Genomic DNA, 12,606 nt, shown 5'->3' on the forward strand with positions numbered 1-12,606 from the left:
AGAGCGATGAGAGTTTATCCTGTGTGATCACATTAGGCAAGTAGGCAAAAATGAGCTGAGCTATGGCTTCTCTTCTCCCAGCAGTAGAAGGTCATGGCTGTCCAATGTGCTCTAAATTTCAGCTGCTGTGTGATGTGTCTCTTTTTTTTTTGTTGCAGCCCCATAGCTGCTTATTAAATAATCACTCAAAAGTATCTTACCTTTTTTTTTTTTTTACTGTAGCCATTCAATCCGCTGATATGAGCAGGAGACTGCTTCTTTGTTGAAATAACCATTCACTGTATTATTTTTTTTCGGCTCACTTTTTTTGTACAGATCTGCATAGACCACATTAATCAAATGTGTGTTTTGTTCAATTTGTCAAGTCTGTACTTTGGAGGAAGATTATACATTATTGACAATATACAGGCTTAGATGGTAAACCCTAAAAGTAAGGAATTAATAAATTAACATGTCCAAGCTGTTGCAGAGCTCAATCTTAGACTTTTTGAATAGAACTCAATTACAACTTATTTCACAGTACTTTATTGTGTTTTCAGAGTGATACCCACTAAAAGCTCCTCATGAACCACCAAAGCAGTCTCATTTCTTTGTCACTGACTAAGGCAGATTATTTTCCACCTCATGGAGTTGGCATTGAATATTATTATGCCATGGATTCACTAATTGTATTTTGGTTACCACAAGTTTCATCACTGCTGTTCAAAATGGCCTATTGTAGGGAGGCACAAGTAATTATAAAAAAGAAAAATCCTCACTACTGAGCAGGAAGCACCAGTCTGCTCACCTACTGACTGAACTGAAACATAACAGTGGCTCCTCCAAGTGGTATTTCGATTACTAGACATGAGAAGAAAAATAAAAACATGAGCGGGGGCAGGACAGCATCTCAGATCTTCAGCAGCTGCTGTATTTGTGTGGCCTTGTCCTGTCCTTTACACTGAAGCCTACCATTAACTGCCACAACAATCCCTCAATCCATTCATCACATGAATCAAAACCACTACAAGACTGTCACCCTCTATAATGCAAACACACTCACACATGTGTCCTTGAAACACAGATGGAAAAAGATAGATGTGTGCTGTCACAGCGATTGTGGCTATCCTTATTCTATAGTTCAAATCTATACATTTGCATACACGGTGTCTGAGGATTGGCTGGTCTGAAGCTATATCTGGCAAAAGGGCTCAATTTCATTTGCATTCATTCCCGTAGCACTTCATCGACAGTGATGAGTCCTTTGTAGCAGCTCGAAACAATTTTATGGCAAGTGGGCCAGGGATGAAAATAAAATAACTTTAACTTGAAATGTAAATTTCCTCTCACACCTCAAGCTTCTTCATAATAATTGTCTTATATCCCACCTATTGTCTGGCAGACCCAAGTATGAGTCACAGATTTTATTGCTTGCTTTTTGTGCTGTGAAATTGGAGTCAGCAGATGTGGGTGTAGTTAGAACACCAATTGCTATTAAGCTGTACATTAACAATGATTAAATTCACTTGTCCTCCAAGTTCTTTAGATAATTTACTGACTCCCTCACAACTGAGATCGATTACCTCTATCATTTTATCTAATTTGAAGAAAAATTACAAAGGTTACATGTTTTGGTGCTATTATTTAAAAATGGAAAAAAAAATCTAAATGACCCATTTTTATCAAATCTAAATACTGACTGTCAGATGAGTTTGATCACTTATTGTGCATAAACACTGCTGAGCAAAGATGAAAATGTCAAAAAAAAAAGAAAAAAGAAGTGGCTCAACATTAAATGAGCCAAAACTGACAAAAATCAACTAGGATGTAATTCAACCAAATAATATCTGGTAGAAACCTACTTTCCTTTGTTTGTTTCCACTGTAATTTATCGATCAAGACAAAAAAAAAAAAAACAAAAAAAAAAAACCTTCAGCTGCTGTCAATGCCTTCACATCACATTCACATGTGTTAGTAGCAGTACTGATGAGTTATGTTGATTTTCCCATCAAACAATCGTTCAGTCATCTTCAATATTTTTCACTACAATGGTCCTGCTCCTTCAGCTCACAGCTTGGATTTTACAGTCTGCAATGTTGATGCTTCTCTCTCTCTCTACTCTCATCCGTCTTGTTTCCAGTCACAGCAGGCAGCTATTTAGAGCAGAAGCATCCAGATAAAGCCAGATAAAGTCAGTGTAGACTGTCTCCACAACACCAAACCACTTACAGACCAGGTGAGTGGCTCTTTTATCTGTATTGTGTTGAACTTATCAGCAAAAGATATCATTTGACATTTGGACTTTTACCATATGTGTATCAGCCCGCACATACATACAAACCAGTGTGACTTAACAGTGGGGAATGATATTAAATCACTTTTTTATACTTACGTAAATTAATCAGTCTTAGGCATAAACTGTAGTCTGTTAACTATTAAAACATTTTATTTTCCTGCAATGTGGGTTTACAGCCTTAGGGAGAAAGGAAACTGTGGTCAGTGGCCTCTGCTTTGTGCTACTTCTCTCTTCTTGTTGCTGTCTGAAGCCTATGTGTCAGCACTGTTTTATAGCTCACAGTGGACCACTTAAAAGAAATAAAGTCTTGTGAAAAACCTGCAATGTGTTACTCCACACTGTCACAGCCACTAGCAGCTAGAACTCAGATTGGTGTGCTATTGCGCACAAACACATGGATGTAGATCCGCATTCAACAACAGCAATCACAACTCCATCTTATTCTCTCACAGTTCAATCTACAGCTTAATATAGATATGAAAAAAAGTGTGCTTCTCTACTTTAACCTACCAGCAGGGGTTCTCAGAGAGCTAAAACTGTCTGTCTCATACACAAGTTTTCATGCTTGGTTTCTTTTGCATCATCCACTATAAAGGACAGGGGGAAAAATCCACAACAGAACAAAGATCCTGTACTTTTGCTGGTATAAAAACACTGCACAATCTTAAATAATTCTAATATTTGTCTTGTTATCTAGTGCTAATCTTTGATCGATCAACGCCTCTTTATTCCATCTCTGTTAAAAACACATTGTTCTCTTTTAAACATGGCCTACTACAGCATGATGGCATCACTGACCCAAGGCAGCAGTGGGCCCTGCAGGTCTGTGGATGACTCACTCCTGTCCATATAGCACAGGAAAGAAAACAGTGAGCTGAATCTCAGCCTGCATCCTTCCCATCACACGTGATTCGATGTGGACACCAATGACTGACTGAATACTGCAATGTTGCTTAATGCCAAGGCTGTAAACCAGACCCAGTGATTCCTTCCCACCTAATGAGGCAGCTAGTTAGAGAATGACTGGCATAAGCAATAATATTCTTCCATGAAAATGAAAATCAAACCCAGTCTTGGATTACTCAATCTGTTAAACGAGTTTGGTGTAATGTTAGAGGATAAACCAGGTCAGAGACTGATTGACTTTCAAATGTATTGTTGCTATGAAGCTTCAGTCTAATACATTCAAAGAAAAAAAATCTAATTATATGAAATATACTATCTTAAAACGACTGGGGTGGTGTTCCTATAGAAAGCCCCGCCCACACCAGAAAGAAAAACAATCAAAGTGTCAGCAAACAAAAACAAATGCCCAAAAGCTGCTGCGTTGTAGGGTGATCTACTAACAGGGTAAATAACCTTGATCTAAGTTTTAGAAGCTGCTGAACAGAAAAAAATTGAGCCTTTAAGACCAGAGAAGTGGGTACAGGCAGAAAGACGACGAGAGGCGCCGACGTCGGCTACATATCATGCCAAGCTTTTATTAGAATATTTTGTAACATAAGGTGTAATGTTAAATTTTATATAGCTAATATAAAGATAATAACTCTAAGTTAAGGTTGCTGAATTGGCAAGGCTAACTGTGGGAGCTGAAGCTAATCGGGGCTAACTGTGGGAGCTGAAGCTAATCGGGGCTAACTGTGGGAGCTGAAGCTAACCGAGGCTAACTGTGGGAGCTGAAGCTAACCGAGGCTAACTGTGGGAGCTGAATCCCACCGAGGCTAACTACGTTTTAACCCTGTAAAGTGGAGCAGATTTAAATTATTTGGGTTATAAAAAGCTATTTTAAATGATGATGCAGTAGTGTGGATGTAGCCTAACTTTGATGATCTTACCGGGGAACTCCATCACGTAAGTTGTAAATATCGATGTATGTCACCTCCGGCAATTCAGCGGGATAATTTCTCCATTAAAATAAAGACGGGACAATGAGAAAGACCCACATATGTGAGTTTTTCATTGTAGCGTTTTTTCTCTGGTGCAGCAGGCATATCAAAATAATCATTTGACATGTTGAAATGATGTTTTAAACTAACTACGCTACAGCGTTTTTTGTATAGTTTTCCCCTCCAGTGGGCGTGGCTTTGGGAATATGACGCGTTGCGCTCTGTGGTTTCCCTTCAGGCTTAAGGAAACATTGTTTGTGTTAAAACAACAACAACAACAGCAAAAGCCGTAAACTGGGCTTTTTATGCTGATTCTGTAACATTTGAAGGATTTTTTTCTTGTCACAGGACTAACCAATTGACAGCTGCTGTGAATCCCTTTTTTTTTTGTTAATTGTGATTTGCTGTTTTTTGGAGTTTTTTGTTTGTTTGTTTGATTGTTTTTTACAATTTATTTCTACTGCTTGTTTTGTGGCATATCTCCTTTTTTGACCACTGTTAATACAATGCTGGACTAAAAAGACCAGCTGCTGCCTTCACCCTTTTTTCATGCTATGTTTAGGTTGTTGTCATGGATCTCCACACAGCAAGTGCCGAATTAAGTCTTTTTAATTAAGTCCACATGTAACATGTATATATATGTATAGGAAGGTGTTTTCTCAAGGTGTTTGCTCAAGGAGGCAGTGTGGTTACAAGTTGATGCACAAGACTGTGGACTGTGGATTTTATAAGACGTTGATGATTCATATATATATATATATATATATGAATCATCAACGTCTACACAAACAATTCATATATATATATTCATATATATATATATATATATATATATATATATATAACATCAACGTCTTATAAAATCCACAGTACTGAAGCATATTGTGAACAGACATTGCTGGGTTTTATGGAAAGTGGTTTTGCCAGTGAAGGAGCTCCCTCCTCTGGGCAGGTTGTGTTAACATTACACTGAGTTGATCCTGGTAAAGCAGACCTCCCAAACAGATGAGGAAAAGGCTCCCACAACTCTCCTGCTGATTTGTCCTTTCTGATATTATGTTTTGTTTTTTGTTTTTTTTAAAAGGCTTACCCCCTAGGGTTTAATTTGGCCTTGGATTATATGAGAGGAGCCAGAAAGCTGATTACATACCTGTAATCTTATTTTTATAAAAACATCTCCAGTGGCAAAAAAAACCCAAGCGGGGCAGTTCTGAACCCTTGTGATGAGCAGATCTGCCAGCCTGAGGCTGCAGCAAACCACAGTGAAATGTTAGCATCCTGTCCACAGCAATAACAGAAGACCATTAAACTGAATATTTCCCTGCAGATATGCTTACACAATTTGCTCATCTGGGAGAAACAAATGTTTCCTACTAATTAAGGCTTAGCAAGATAGGAAGCCTTCATAATGATTAAGAAACTAAATAAGGTGACAGAATAGATTTGTAAACTCTTCATACCCCTTGGTTATTTAAACTATGTAATTGGTACATAAGAATTTAAATGATTATTTCACTTAACGTTTTGTCACAGAGTCAGTGGCGTATGGAGTACAGAATTCACAGAAGCTCATTTCAGTAGAAACGCTAGGAAAGCAGTGGCACACAGTTCCATCCATCCAATAAAATAATGCATCTAAAGCACACATTGAATTATATGCGGTACAGATTATTTGTCAAAGATGTGCTGTAACTGTAACATTTGTGTGACCAATTCCTGAGATGGAGCTGAACGCTTCCAATTCCATGCCACAGATCAACATGTCATGAGATATAAGGTTAGGTCTGAGGCTCATGAGCTAGCATCCTTAGATGGTTACATGGAATTAGACCATCAAATTTCACTTCCCAGTGGTCTTCCACCCACTGTGGTGAGAGAACCACAGAGTAGGAGTGAGAAAGAAACACAGTGACATTTAAATATGGAAAACATTCATCAGGTTTGAACCAAAGGACAAATGAAAAAAAGGCATGAGCTCGAACAGCCTAAGAAATGTGTGCGCGCCTCTTCATTTCAGGGGCATCTATGTATAGGCCCAGCTCACATCCATATATGGATGAGATGATACATGCAAATATGGGAACACATGATGGACTGTTATTGGGGCTGGGATAAGATTATGATGCGATTCTCATCAGTATCATTATCCTGTTGCTCTAAACACGAGTCTGATGAACAGTATATATGAATATTATGTGTGTAGAGAAACATTGCGTGACAAGAACAATGCTGTGCTTCCTATAAAGCAAATATAACAGCAAAAGTGATAATGTCAATGGGCTGGAGTAGATGTACCATGTAACCTTAATTGTTCATTCAAGCTTTTTGTGAGTCAACAGGCTGTCGGAGAATTACTTGCCAAAAATCACTCAAATACTACATGTTTTTTTGTTGTTGTTGTTGTTGTTATTGTTGTTGTCTTTACCCATGAGCCATGTTAAGGATAAAGCTCCTTTTTATTGTTATGGACAAGTCAGTAATTATATTCTACCATATGCAGCGCAAAGGTATCATGACACACAAGTCAAGCGGGCTAAGCCAAAACTAGAATTATTCATGATCAGGAACAGAAATAAGCCCATATCGTCAGCTGAAAATCACACAGTATATATGCAAAAACAACACAATTACAAATCTTTTATCGAAATATCTCCATCTCAAAACATGAGAATTGCACCAGAAATATTGACATTCAGTGATCAGGGTTAGAAATCTGAGTTAAAGCTCTCTTTTATACTTTAGCCTTTACGATTTTCAGTTCTTTCTGTGTTATTTCTATGTTTCATGTGATCACTCAAGAGCACTGACTGCTCACTAACTGTTTGAAAACGTTATTCTCACATACTGTCCATTTCAGTTACAATTCTGTGCTTTTGTTGATTGTGGTTATGATCACCTTTGTCCTCCAATATGGACTCAACACATTATCTGACCACACTCTAGCCCAATATAGCCCAACGGAAGAACAATATTCATTCATAAACTCCCCTGTGGCAGGTTTGGCCTGCTGATCTAATGGTCTTCACTCCATTCACAGTGTCACGTACCAGGCAGAGTCCTTATCAGGTCCATGGCCTAATAAATAATATAGGGCACCTGACCAAGCGTCCCTGTTTTCATGTAACCCAAGCCAACTGGCAAGCCGTCGCTGCTGGCAAGGAAGCAAACATGACGTAGATCTTATTCTCTCAATGCAAATAACACAAGAGTATGCTAAAGGAGGTCCTTTTTGGCACTGATACAGTGGTGATGGTGGTGCGGGCACAGTGGGTGGGGCGGAGGGGGGCAAATAATCCAAGTGCTGCCCTCATAATGTTTATTCAACCCCTCCTTGCACAAACATGAGCTGTCAGAGGCACTTTACTCCAGTCAGTCTGTGGCATGTGCTCACACAAAGCAATGTAATCAGATTTTGGTAAGAGAAGAGAAGTTGATATGTTAAACTGCAACTCTATCCAGTTGTTTGACTCTCTGCGGTGGAGAATTTAAATGCTGAGTGTGCGTATTTAACTGTGCTGCTCAACTCCCACACTGTAAAGCGGTGATCTCTTTTCACTATGATATGTACAGTAACACTGTTCTGTTCTGGTTTTTCCAGGAGGCATTTTGTACAGTTGAAAATTCACTGTGTGTGGGTATTTGTGATCATGTGACTGGGAGAGCAAACCTACAACGAACCAAAACAACAAAACTTCAATTTCAAGTAAAAAAAAAAAAAAAAGAGGAATAAAGATTCCATGCTTGTTTTTGTCCATGTTATGTTTTAAAGAGCAACAATAGTGTGACCCCATCTAAACATAGAAAATGTCAACAGTTGTTTATGGAAAGTTTTCTGCGGCACAGGAAAACAACGTATTTCACATTTGTTAAACAAAGCAGCAGGATGTGCTGTGTGAGAGATAACCAAAAAGATGGCCAGCACATACCATCGCTCTCCAGAGACATAAAGCACCAGCCTCCAACCCCCAACCATGTCCTCCACAAGTCGGACCAGAGCAGAAGCCAAAGCTGCATCTGAGTGACTGTAAAAGTATACTGTTGACCCTGAACTCTGGACCAAAAGACGCTAACAAAGACAATAACAGGACTTCCAGGGTAACAGGCAGAATGGGATGTGAACACAGGGCTCCAGCTGTTTCTCTCTTTTTCTCCTGTTTCATGTCCTGTGGAGGTCACTCCTCCTCACGTAAATCAGGTCATTGCACACAGATGCTGTTGAAAAGGCAGAAATCCTCTCAAGTTTCGGTATCGTCATCGTTTCGTCAATCCCTGCTTTTGTTTGCATGCAAGACATGAATTAAGGCAAAATCTTCCCCTCTGCTGTCCATAACGTCGTGGCTTAATACTTGCACGTGGTGGTGTGGTTCTCCTGATACAACCCAGCTGTGCTGCGTCACTGTTTATAGGGCTCTGATGCACAGAGGGCGGAAGACAGATAGGGAGACACACTTGTCTTCTGATATCTTTTCCTATTTACTATTAAGGACATGTCAGTGTAACTCGTGTCATTCAACAGCACTGCCTTTTTCAGAGTTTACAAAAGCAAAAGACTCCATCAAAGGTTCAGAAGGCACACTTGCTCTGAAACTACATACCAAACAGGACATTCATCACTTGATTCCTGACAATATTAACAAACAAGGGCAGACAGGAAATGACTTTTACCAAAAGAACAAACCATTCCTTGTTCCAAAACCCAATTTCTTGACACTGACACATAAGAAGATGATTTAAAAAAAGAATATTTCTTTTTGAAAGGATAAGATCAGCACTTGACCTTTACAGTCAATCAGCCAGCACAGTAAGCGTGACTGAAGTTGGATGGAGCAAGAAAGTCCCGGGATGACCTCTAAAAGCCCTGAGTATACAGAGACTTTCCTGGACATTGTTTTGGGAACAGAGTTTCCAATGAAAAGATACTTAAATGGCTTTGGCATCAGTCTCATTTAGTGTTTGTGTGTGCATATATATTACAGTGCCTCTGCAGAGAGCTTGAGCGGACCGTTGAATACTCTCTTTTGCCAGAAAAACTGAGGAAGATAAACATCATCTTTATTACGGGGATGAATATACTTTGGGAATCAAATTATATAATTTTCCATTAGCCCCTACTAGCCCCTACTTAGAATGCCAAGAATGGCTTAGGGAAACCTGCGACATTTGACTTTGCTGGCACCAAACACAGCAGTCTGCCGCCATTGTTTGACCACTGACCCCTCACTTCCAGATACTAATAACAGCACTCACTCAAAGGCATCAATCCACATCCTCCATAGCTGCTCCTGTTGACCAACACTGCAAGCCTGGGAAGTGCTTGAGTTTCGGTTCTACGCAACACTGAGGCCAATGGAGGATTTGCACTCACATAGTAAATGCAGACAAACATTTACCTGCAGAGATCCATCTTCAAAAAGACTGATAGTAAGGCATCAGAAGCAGTGCAGACATTTCTTTGTCTCCACGTGGAGTGCACAGACCAAGGCTCGTTACGCTGCAACTCCCACTGACTCCCACTGACAGACAGCGACATTCAGGAAAGATGCCCAGGACAAGTTGACAGTAAGACAAGCAGAAGTTAATAAGTATTTCACCTGTCTGCCATAATAGTTCTCTGATGCTCTGTGGTGCTTTCAGTAGTCATTGTCAGGTTAGTGTTGCCATCCTTTTTCCTGCCTACTTTAACTTTGTATGAGCTCTGCAGGGCTGATGCTTAATCACAGACCTAACGTGTAGAAGGAGAGCGTCAGTCAAATGGGTCAGAGTGTTTTATGGCTTTTATCTCAATGCTCGGGTGATGCACAGGTGAAACAATGAGCTTAGTCTGCCATCTGACTGATTCATCCATGGCAGTTTCACGGCATATTTGCATAGGACAGGCACAACACAAGGCTCCCTGTGTTCGACACTTCAACAAGGCAACTCTGAGACAAGCAGGCTGACACACAGGTAGATATTGTCGAATTCAGGCCCTATCTCCTGATTTGGACCAACAAAGGAGAGGAGAGGGCATCACTTTTAACAGCTTAGCTTCAAAGAAAAAAAATATGAAAATGGGAATTTAGTCATGACCGAGGCAAACAAACTTCATAACAATCCCATATAAATGGTTGTCTCCACCAGTGAGCGGGGTTGGTATACAGCACATAAAGAGATCCATATGTCTGTTAGGAAGTCAGCTGGCTCAATATTAAATTCACATGGGTCCAATTAGTATGTCATAACATGATGTAACTTTTTAAACTCATTCCATCTGTGCTCACACGCCGCATAACAAGACCAAGTTCCCTCCCCTGTATGCACTGCAGCATTTGCAAAGTAATTTTCCAACCAGCTGCTGATTAATTTGATAAGTGCAGCTATGGAAATAACAAAAAGTTGATCCTTAACTGAACAGGAGTGGTGATAACTCTTCCCTTTAAGGGAAGGGAGGAGGGTCACTGAATATAGTATGACTCTGCCACATGTGGCAGATAAACAAAACGTCACTCTCCTACCCTTGTTGTTGTTAGAATATGGGAGTAAGGAGCTATTAGGATGTACTGTAATTTATATCTGTTTACACTGGAGTCAGTGACTTGTATATAAACAATGACTGTGTCATTTCTTGTTGCATCTGAATTTATGCGTGACTGCAGCACAATTTTGGAGCAGGCCTATTTATAGCCAACTACCGCCGCTGCTGCCACCACCACCCTGCAGCCTGAAAGTCACACCAGGAGATTTTGGGAGAAGAGTCCTTGAGCTCCTCTGTCAATGCGAAGCATTGCAGATGAGGTTGGTCACTGTAAAGTCGCACTGCACCGTTCTCTCCGCTAAAGTGTGAGACCGCTTTCAAAGGATCCTTTAAAAAACACAGAGCAGGCCCTTAGTAATCCAGTGCATACACACATCACGTGCATGCGTGCTCAAACAAAAACACACACACACACACACACTTTAACATGTACTCCCACAACTTCTAATTTCTGGCAAAAAAATTGAGAGAAGAGATGCTGGCATGTGTCTGCTTGTATTTAGTATAATTGCCATCACAATGTATCCAGTTGTGCTACTTAACTCATGTGTCACTTTTTGTCTTCATAGTAACCAGACAGAGAGAGGACCTACAGTACAACTGCTACACTTAGAAATGTAGAATAACGTGGAAATAATGTGAAAACAAACTTACTTTATATCCTTTTGGGGAAGTTCCAGAAAGAGTTTATTTATCCACTCCCTGCCACTGTACAGTATGTTCTGCCTGTCCTATGAGAGTCCCAATCAGAGAAACCACAACAAACAAAAGTATGTGGTGGTGTGCATCTCTCACACAGCAAGTCCCACTCCGCTGCTCACTGATGCTCTCTGGAATAAGGAGGGAACTCTGCTCACAGCTCCCAGACTCAGAGCCAATCATGTCAGAGTGGTTCTTGCTTCTTGGCCAATTGTGTGCTCCGGCCAGCCCTCCCTCTCTCCCTCCGTTTGTCCTGCTGAAAGTTCCCACAATTGTAGGCAAACTGTAGAAGACAGGAGATGAGACGGGTATATTAAAGACACTGCCAGGGAGGGAAAGACACAGTCACTGTATGAGGGCTTTATAATTGAGCAACTGTGCAGTATAAACAAAGAGCAGGATCGTTGTGTAATCTGTCTGTGGTTTTCAAAGATCCATTAGCTTATAAAGCTGAGACATCTTTACGTAATTTATTGTACATTATTCCCTAAAAATTCTTTGGTGATTATGTGTTGTAGTTTGAAATCGTGCTCCTGCTCTGCTCTACCACAGTTTGGAATGGAATGGAAGGAATAGTTAAACATTGTAGGACGTATGCTGGTTTGCTAAGATATAGATAAATAGATTGATATCACGCTCGTGTCTGTACATTACATAGAGCTCCAACCAGGAGCTCACATGACTAGAGAGAAAGCTTTTGAAATGGCAAAAGTTAAAAGAATTGAACTGGAAAATGGTTACTTGTCCTATTATTTGGAATCTGTTCATGATAAAACACAACTGTGACTGAAAGGGAATTAAACATTCAAATGGTTTGACCTATTTTGCAAAGTATTACATTTACATGCACATGCAATTCCCAGTGTTGTTGCAGCTCGCTTGCTTCAGCGACTGTGGGAAAGACAGCGTGTCCTGAGAGAGAGATGAATTTCAAATGGTCATAGCGCACTGAAAGCAGGAGGCTCGTGCTGCACAGCCAACGAATGTCTGCCGTGCTTGTGTACTGCTGAAACAGACTGTCGTATTTATTTAGCGTCAATGGCTCGCCGTGACACACACATGCTCAAACACCTTTTTGCCCGAGAGGGACTGCAGGCTATGGTGTTTGATCAGGAGAGATTCCCACCTTGGTGTAGAGGTGCATTAAGTCAGGCAGGACCTTGAGCTGCTGCCTGATTATCTGGAGCTTTTGGATAAGGATCTGAGATAAAAACTATTGTGCGCAAAGTTTT

At 40.3% G+C, this 12,606-nt stretch overlaps 1 protein-coding gene across 1 annotated transcript in view; it reads right to left on the reverse strand.

Moving 5' to 3' along the window:
* The window catches only part of pde4d (phosphodiesterase 4D, cAMP-specific), a 143,340-nt gene extending 131,864 nt beyond the window's left edge, over positions 1 to 11,476 (reverse strand). Inside the window, exon 1 of the mRNA XM_029511703.1 lies at positions 11,330 to 11,476. The gene's annotated coding sequence lies outside the window, so the exon portion shown is untranslated. The remainder of the gene's footprint in view (positions 1 to 11,329) is intronic.
* Between the last annotated feature and the right edge of the window lie 1,130 nt (positions 11,477 to 12,606).

Source organism: Echeneis naucrates, chromosome 9, assembly GCF_900963305.1.
Source record: "Echeneis naucrates chromosome 9, fEcheNa1.1, whole genome shotgun sequence".
Classification (NCBI taxonomy): domain Eukaryota; kingdom Metazoa; phylum Chordata; class Actinopteri; order Carangiformes; family Echeneidae; genus Echeneis; species Echeneis naucrates.